The sequence below is a fragment of the Lolium rigidum genome, chromosome 1 (genome assembly GCF_022539505.1).
Source record: "Lolium rigidum isolate FL_2022 chromosome 1, APGP_CSIRO_Lrig_0.1, whole genome shotgun sequence".
Lineage (NCBI taxonomy): Eukaryota > Viridiplantae > Streptophyta > Magnoliopsida > Poales > Poaceae > Lolium > Lolium rigidum.
Window position 1 is genome coordinate 80,653,943 of NC_061508.1, and position 9,837 is coordinate 80,663,779.

A 9,837-nucleotide genomic window follows, 5' to 3' on the forward strand; every position below is an offset into this window, starting at 1 on the left:
GCTTCGATGCGAGCAACGCATGAACAACGTGGAGGCTGGTGCTTTGCCTAGATCGCAAGATGCGATCTAGGCAGCATGTATCGCTCTACGATTGAGAGCCCTCGAGATGAAGGAGTTGGCGTCGCGCCGAGATTGGTTTGTTTTGGGTTGAGGCCGTGAGTTGTTGTTTATTCCATAAACCCTAGATACATATTTATAGTCCGTAGACTCTCTAATCGTGGGAATAGTCCCAACCGGGCACGGGCCCAATTCTAACTAACCGAAACGTATCCTACTATGTTACAGATACAAGGGCAAACTAGCCCAAATTCTCCGTGCAAGGCCGCTTCAGATATCTTCCACGTGTAGTCTTCCAAGCCTATCTCTCTTACGGCCCACCTCTGGATTTGTCCAAAATCTGGTGATAACAACAAGTTTTTACTTGTTTTCTAAATGAGTTACTTTTATAGTTAACTTTGGTCAAAGTACAAGTTGGTTATTAGAGTAGTAAGTTAGTCTCTTACAAGCAAAGCAAGGTAGCACCCCTCATGAATTAGAGCTAGTGCTAATGAACTAAACTTGACTACTCTAGATGGGAACCTTGTGAAGTTGAAAGATTTTTGAAACCTTGGAATGAAAGATGCATTCCATTGAATGATTTTTGAAGGTGAATATGACCAAGAGAAGATGGTGATTTTTGATAAAACATGATGTTGGTTTGAATGCGATACCTTTCCAATTATTAAGTACCCCCACAATACTCGATTATGGGTAGGGCTTAACTGGAAGTTTATGCGTCTTAGTATGGGTTCCCTCTAAACAAGCGTCATCGGGGTTATGCAAAGCTTGCCTCTACCACAAAAGAAACGATACGATATGATGCGAAATGAGGTGAATGTCGGCCCAAGCCCTGTGCAGTTCCCGTGGCTGATTGTCTGTCTTCAGGAGGCCAAGCTCATGGGGAGAAGGTGCTCATACTAGGATTCGTAAGTGAAAGGTTATGGTTGATGATCCGCGTACCGTGTTACGATGATTCGAGGAAATCCCGACGGATGAAATCAAATGTTGTGGCACAAGTGTGCAACCTCTGCAGAGTGTAAACCTATTCGAATAGCCGCGTCCACGGTTACGGACGGTTGGAAAGGCCATACAGTTTCCGACGTCATATCTTTGAAAATGATGTTGAAAGGTGATGGTGAAATGACTTGTGGTGGATTGAATTGAAATCGCCACTTGAATGGTGGGAATGACACTAATGTTCCCACTTGAGTTAGTTAGCAATTGAGTAAGCTTTTCTCAAAACTTTGTGAACTAAAACTAGCTTTATGCAAATAAACTAGAGCTTAGCAAACCCTACTGGAATGTCTAGCACTTACATTAGTATTGGTTTGCGAGTACTCAACGTACTCATGGCTTTGTCCCTGGCTATTCAAATGGCCAGAGTATGAAGATGACCAAGGAGATGACCAGCGGGACGCCTACGACAACTAAGCGCCTTAGACGTCAAGCGTTGGCACGTGTGGACTCAGAGAGTCCTTGTATCTTACGCTCCGCTATGTTGAACTAGGAACTTGTGTTTATTCGGTTGATCAATAGATCAACTATTACGTGTAATATGGATCATGTGATTCCAATTTGTAAGACTTATGGTTTGTAATGAATGATGGTTGTGATACTTAACTATTATGCCTGTAGCAACAAGTATTATGGATTTGACCCAAGGTTTATCGAACTCAGGGAGGAAGAGGTCAAAGATATCCCTCTCATGCAACCCCGCAACCACAAAGCAAGAAGTCTCTTGTGTCCCCAACACACCTAATAGGTGCACTAGTTCGGCGAAGAGATAGTGAAATACAGGTGGTATGAATAAGTATGAGCAGTAGTAACGGCACCGTAAAAGTGCTTTGCCAGGCGTAGTAACAAGCGTAGTAATGCAGCAGTAGTAACGCAGTAAAACAAGAAACAAGCAACGATAGCAGTATTCAGGAACAAGGCCTAGGGATTACACTTTCACTAGTGGACACTCTCAACATTGATCGCATAATAAATAACTCTATCTCATATGTGCTACATCCACTCTTTTGTTGGATGATGAACACCACGTTGCGTAGGATTACACGAACCCTCAATGCCGGAGTTAACAAGCTCCACAACATTCAATGTTCATATTTAAATAACCTTAGAGCATAATAGATCATTGCAAAATAAACCAAGAACTAACATAGCGCACACACCGTCCACATTACACTATGAAGGAGGAATAGATCACATCAATACTATCATAATGATAATTAACTCCACAATCTACAAGAGATCACGATCATAACCTACGCCAAGTACTACATGATGCACACACTAGTCACCTTTACACCATGCAGGAGGAATAGACTACTTTAATAACATCACTAGAGTAGCACATAGATGAATTGTGATACAAAACTCATATGAATCTCAATCATGTAAAGCAGCTCATGAGATCATTGTATTGAAGTACATAGGAGAGAGATTAACCACATAGCTACCGGTACAGCCCCGAGCCTCGATGGAGAACTACTCCCTCCTCATGGGAGACAAGCAGCGTTGATGAAGATGGCGGTGGTGTCGATGGAGAAGCCTTCCGGGGCACTTCCCCGTCCCGGCGGCGTGCCGGAACGGAGACTCCTGTCCCCCGCATCTTGGCTTCGCGATGACGGCGGTCTCGGAAGGTTTCTCGTACCGTGGCTTTTCCGTCTCGAGGTTTTAGGTCCGGGACCTTTATATAGGCGAAGAGGCGGCGTCGAAGGTCGAAGGGGCGACGACACCATAGGGCCGCGCGGCCGCGGGGTGGGCCGCGCCACCCTATCATCCGGGGGCCCCGTGGCCCCCTCCGGCGACTCTCGGGTGTTCTGGATGCTTCCGGGGATTCTAAGATCTCTGGCGTTGATTTCGTCCGATTCCGAGAATATTTCCTTACTAGGATTTCTGAAACCAAAAACAGCGAGAAACAAGAATCGGCACTTCGGCATCTTGTTAATAGGTTAGTTCCGTAAAATGCACGAATATGACATAAAGTGTGCATAAAACATGTAGATATCATCAATAATGTGGCATGGAACATAAGAAATTATCGATACGTCGGAGACGTATCAGCATCCCCAAGCTTAGTTCTCTGCCGTCCCGAGCGGTAAACGATAACAAAGATAATTTCTGGAGTGACATGCCATCATAACCTTGATCATACTATTGTAAGCATATGTAATGAATGCAGCGATCAAAACAATGGTAATGACATGAGTAAACAACTGAATCATAAAGCAAAGACTTTTCATGAATAGCACTTTCAAGACAAGCATCAATAAGTCTTGCATAAGAGTTAACTCATAAAGCAATAATTTAAAGTAAAGATATTGAAGCAACACAAAGGAAGATTAAGTTTCAGCGGTTGCTTTCAACTTGTAACATGTATATCTCATGGATAGTTGTCAATGCAAAGTAATATAACAAGTGCAATATGCAAGTATGTAGGAATCAATGCACAGCTTCACACAAGTGTTTGCTTCTTGAGGTGGAGAGAAATAGGTGAACTCGACTCAACATAAAAGTAAAAGAATGGTCCTTCAAAGAGGAAAGCATCGATTGCTATATTTGTGCTAGAGCTTTGGTTTTGAAAACATAAAGAGAGCATAAAAGTAAAATTTTGAGAGGTGTTTGTTGTTGTCAACGAATGGTAGTGGGCACTCTAACTACCTCATCAACCAGACTTTCAAGAGCGGCTCCCATGAAGGACGTTATCTCTACCAAGCAAGGTAGATCATCCCTCTTCTCTTTGTTTACACATGTACTTTAGTTTAGTTTTTCTTTATTTATGGATGACACTCCTCCCAACCTTTTGCTTACACAAGCCATGGCTAACCGAATCCTCGGGTGCCTTCCAACAATCACATACCATGAAGGAGTGTCTATTTGCAAAATTAAGTTGCTTACCGATGAATCGCAGCAAAACATGTGAAGAGAATTATTAATGCAAGTTAATTAATCAGGCTGGGAACCCCATTGCCAGCTCTTTTTGCAAAATTATTGGATAAGCGGATGATGCCACTAGTCCATTGTGAAAGTCCGTCAAAAGTAAATGACAAGATCGAAAGATAAAACACCACATACTTCCTCATGAGCTATAAAACATTGACACAAATAAGAGGTGATAAATTTTGAATTATTTAAAGGTAGCACTCAAGCAATTTACTTTGGAATGGCGGAGAAATACCATGTAGTAGGTAGGTATGGTGGACACAAATGGCATAGTGGTTGGCTCAAGGATTTTGGATGCATGAGAAGTATTCCCTCTCGATACAAGGTTTAGGCTAGCAAGGTTATTTGAAACAAACACAAGGATGAACCGGTGCAAGCAAAACTCACATAAAAGACATATTGTAAACATTATAAGACTCTACACCGTCTTCCTTGTTGTTCAAACTCAATACTAGAAATTATCTAGACTTTAGAGAGACCAATTATGCAAACCAAATTTTAGCAAGCTCTATGTATTTCTTCATTAATAGGTGCAAAGTATATGATGCAAGAGCTTAAACATGAGCACAACAATTGCCAAGTATCACATTATCCAAGACATTTTACCAATTACTACATGTAGCATTTTCCGTTTCCAACCATATAACAATGAACGAAGCAGCTTTCAACCTTCGCCATGAACATTAAAAGCTAAGAACACATGTGTTCATATGAACCAATGGAGCGTGTCTCTCTCCCACACAAGCATTTATTCAAACAAAAACAAAAACAAAAGCACACAGACGCTCCAAGTAAAGTACATAAGATGTGACCGAATAAAAATATAGTTTCAAGAGAAGGAACCTGATAATTTGTCGATGAAGAAGGGGATGCCTTGGGCATCCCCAAGCTTAGATGCTTGAGTCTTCTTGAAATATGCAGGGGTGAACCACCGGGGCATCCCCAAGCTTAGCCTTTTCACTCTTCTTGATCATAGTATATCATCCTCCTCTCTTGACCCTTGAAAACTTCCTCCACACCAAACTCGAAACAACTCATTAGAGGGTTAGTGCACAATAAAAATTAACATGTTCAGAGGTGACACAATCATTCTTAACACTTCTGGACATTGCCCAAAGCTACTGGAAGTCAATGGAACAAAGAAATCCATCCAACATAGCAAAAGAAGCAATGCGAAATAAAAGGCAGAATCTGTCAAACCAGAACAGTCCGTAAAGATGGATTTTATTGAGGCACCAGACTTGCTCAAATGAAAATGCCCAAATTGAATGAAAGTTGCGTACATATCTGAGGATCACTCACGTAAATTGGCTTAATTTTCTGAGCTACCTACAGGAGGCAGGTCGAAATTCGTGACAAAGCAAAGAAATCTGAAACTCGCGCAGTAATCCAAATCTAGTATTCACTTTACTATCAAAGACTTTACTTGGCACAACAAAGCACAAAACTAAGATAAGGAGAGGTTGCTACAGTAGTAAACAACTTCCAAGACACAAATATAAAACAAAGTACTCGTAGCAAAATAACACATGGGTTATCTCCCAAGAAGTTCTTTCTTTATAGCCGTTAAGATGGGCTCAGCAGTTTTTATGATGCACTTGCAAGAAATAGTAGTTGAAGCAAAAGAGAGCATCAAGAGGCAAATTCAAAACAAACTTAAGTCTAACATGCTTCCTATGCATAGGAATCTTGTAAATAAACAAGTTCATGAAGAGCAAAGTGACAAGCATAGGAAGATAAAACAAGTGTAGCTTCAAAAATTTCAGCACATAGAGAGGTGTTTTAGTAACATGAAAATTTCTACAACCATATTTTCCTCTCTCATAATAACTTTCAGTAGCATCATGAGCAAACTCAACAATATAACCATCACATAAAGCATTCTTATCATGAGTCTCATGCATAAAATTATTACTCTCCACATAAGCATAATTAATTTTATTAGTAATAGTGGGAGCAAATTCAACAAAGTAGCTATCATTATTATTCTCATCATCAAATATAGGAGGCATATTGTAATCATAATCAAATTTATCCTCCATAACAAGAGGTACTAAAAGACTACTATCATTATAATCATCATAAATAGGAGGCAAAGTATCATCAAAGTAAATTTTCTCCTCAATGCTTGGGGGACTAAAAAGATCATGCTCATCAAAACCAGCTTCCCCAAGCTTAGAATTTTCCATATCATTAGCAACAATGGTATTCAAAGTATTCATGCTAATATGTTCCATGGGTTTTTTAATTTTCGCATCAAACCATCCATGTCTTAAATCAGGAAATAGAATAAGAAGCTCACTATCGAGCATAAATACTCCCTCTTGGAGTTAAGAGCAAAAACTTGGCCAGAGCCTCTACTAATAACGGAGAGCATGCAAGATCATAAACAACACATAGTTAATAGCTTGATAATTAACATAACATAGTATTCTCTATCCATCGGATCCTGACAAACACAACATATAGTATTACAGATAGATGATCTTGATCATGTTAGGCAGCTCACAAGATCCAACAATGAAGCACAATGAGGAGAAGACAACCATCTAGCTACCGCTATGGACCCATAGTCCAGGGGTGAACTACTCACTCATCACTCCGGAGGCGACCATGGCGGTGAAGAGTCCTCCCGGGAGATGAATCCCCTCTCCGGCAGGGTGCCGGAGGAGATCTCCTGAATCCCCCGAGATGGGATTGGCGGCGGCGGCGTCTCGATGCAAGGTTTTCCGTATCGTGGCTCTCGGTACTGGGGGTTTCGCGATGGAGGCTATTTGTAGGCGGAAGGGCAGGTAAAGAGGCGGCACGAGGGGCCTACACCACAGGCCGGCGTGGCCAGGGCCTGGGCCGCGCCGGCCTGGTGTGTCGCCACCTCGTGGCCCCACTTCGACTCTCCTTCGGTCTTCTGGAAGCTTCGTGGAAAAATAGGACCCTGGGCGTTGATTTCGTCCAATTCCGAGAATATTTCGTTACTAGGATTTCTGAAACCAAAACAGCAGAACAAAGAATCGGCTCTTCGGCATCTTGTTAATAGGTTAGTTCCGAAAATGCACGAATATGACATAAAGTGTGCATAAAACATGTAGATATCATCAATAATGTGGCATGGAACATAAGAAATTATCGATACGTCGGAGACGTATCAGCATCCCTAAGCTTAGTTCTGCTCGTCCCGAGCAGGTAAAACGATAACAAAGATAATTTCTGAAGTGACATGCCATCATAACCTTGATCATACTATTTGTAAACATATGTAATGAATGCAGCGATCAAAACAATGGTAATGACATGAGTAAACAAGTGAATCATAAAGCAAAGACTTTTCATGAATAGTACTTCAAGACAAGCATCAACAAGTCTTGCATAAGAGTTAACTCATAAAGCAATAAATCAAAGTAAAGGTATTGAAGCAACACAAAGGAAGATTAAGTTTCAGCGGTTGCTTTCAACTTGTAACATGTATATCTTATGGATAATTGTCAACATAGAGTAATATAACAAGTGCAATATGCAAGTATGTAGGAATCAATGCACAGTTCACACAAGTGTTTGCTTCTTGAGGTGGAGAGATATAGGTGAACTGACTCAACATAAAAGTAAAAAGAATGGTCCTTCAAAGAGGAAAGCATCGATTGCTATATTTGTGCTAGAGCTTTTATTTTGAAAACATGAAACAATTTTGTCAACGGTAGTAATAAAGCATATGAGTTATGTAAATTATATCCTACAAGTTGCAAGCCTCATGCATAGTATACTAATAGTGCCCGCACCTTGTCCTAATTAGCTTGGACTACCGGATCATCGCAATACACATGTTTTAACCAAGTGTCACAATGGGGTACCTCCATGCCACCTGTACAAAGGTCTAAGGAGAAAGCTCGCATTTTGGATTTCTCGCTTTTGATTATTCTCAACTTAGACATCCATACCGGGACAACATGGACAACAGATAATGGACTCCTCTTTAATGCATAAGCATGTGGCAACAATTATTATTCTCATATGAGATTGAGGATATATGTCCAAAACTGAAACTTCCACCATGAATCATGGCTTTAGTTAGCGGCCCAATGTTCTTCTCTAACAATATGTATGCTCCAACCATTAAGGTGGTAGATCTCTCTACTTCGAACAAGACGGACATGCATAGCAACTCACATGATATTCAACAAAGAATAGTTGAGGCGTCCCCACAGATCGAGAGAGGCATGATAAATTGTATGGACATTTGCTATATAAAGGTAGCACTCAAGCAATTTACTTTGGAATGGCGGATAAAATACCATGTAGTAGGTAGGTATGGTGGACACAAATGGCATAGTGGTTGGCTCAAGGATTTTGGATGCATGAGAAGTATTCCCTCTCGATACAAGGTTTAGGCTAGCAAGGTTATTTGAAACAAACACAAGGATGAACGGTGCAGCAAAACTCACATAAAAGACATATTGTAAACATTATAAGACTCTACACCGTCTTCCTTGTTGTTCAAAACTCAATACTAGATATTATCTAGACTTTAGAGAAACCAAATATGCAAACCAAATTAGCAAGATCTAAGTGTTTCTTCATTAATGGGTGCAAAGTATATGATGCAAGAGCTTAAACATGAGCACAACAATTGCCAAGTATCAAATTATCCAAGACATTTTAGAATTACTACATGTAGCATTTTCCAATTCCAACCATATAACAATTTAACGAAGAAGAAACTTCGCCATGAATACTATGAGTAAAGCCTAAGGACATACTTGTCCATATGCTACAGCGGAGCGTGTCTCTCTCTCATACAGTGAATGCTAGGATCCATTTTATTCAAACAAAACAAAAACAAAAACAAACCGACGCTCCAAGCAAAGCACATAAGATGTGGCCGAATAAAAATATAGTTTCAGGGAGGAACCTGATAATGTTGTCGATGAAGAAGGGGATGCCTTGGGCATCCCCAAGCTTAGACGCTTGAGTCTTCTTGAAATATGCAGGGGTGAACCACCGGGGCATCCCCAAGCTTAGAGCTTTCACTCTCCTTGATCATATTGTATCATACTCCTCTCTTGATCCTTGAAAACTTCCTCCACACCAAACTCGAAACAACTCATTAGAGGGTTAGTGCACAATAAAAATTAACATGTTCAGAGGTGACACAATCATTCTTAACACTTGTGGACATTGCATAAAGCTACTGGACATTAATGGATCAAAGAAATTCATCCAACATAGCAAAAGAGGCAATGCGAAATAAAAGGCAGAATCTGTCAAAACAGAACAGTCCGTAAAGATGGATTTTATTGAGGCACCAGACTTGCTCAAATGAAAATGCCCAAATTGAATGAAAGTTGCGTACATATCTGAGGATCACTCACGTAAATTGGCTTAATTTTCTGAGTTACCTACAGAGAATTAGACCCAGATTCGTGACAGCAAAGAAATCTGTTTCTGCGCAGTAATCCAAATCTAGTATTCACTTTACTATCAAAGACTTTACTTGGCACAACAAAAATCAAAACTAAGATAAGGAGAGGTTGCTACAGTAGTAAACAACTTCCAAGACTCAAATATAAAACAAAAATACTGTAGTAAAAACATGGGTTGTCTCCCATAAGCGCTTTTCTTAACGCCTTTCAGCCTAGGCGCAGAAAGTGTATATCAAGTAACATCAAGAGATGAAGCATCAACATCATAATTTGTTCTAATAATAGAATCATAAGGTAACTTCATTCTCTTTCTAGGGAAGTGTTCCATACCTTTCTTGAGAGGAAATTGATATTTAATATTACCTTCCTTCATATCAATAGTAGCACCAACGGTTCGAAGAAAAGGTCTTCCCAATATAATGGGGCAAGATGCATTGCA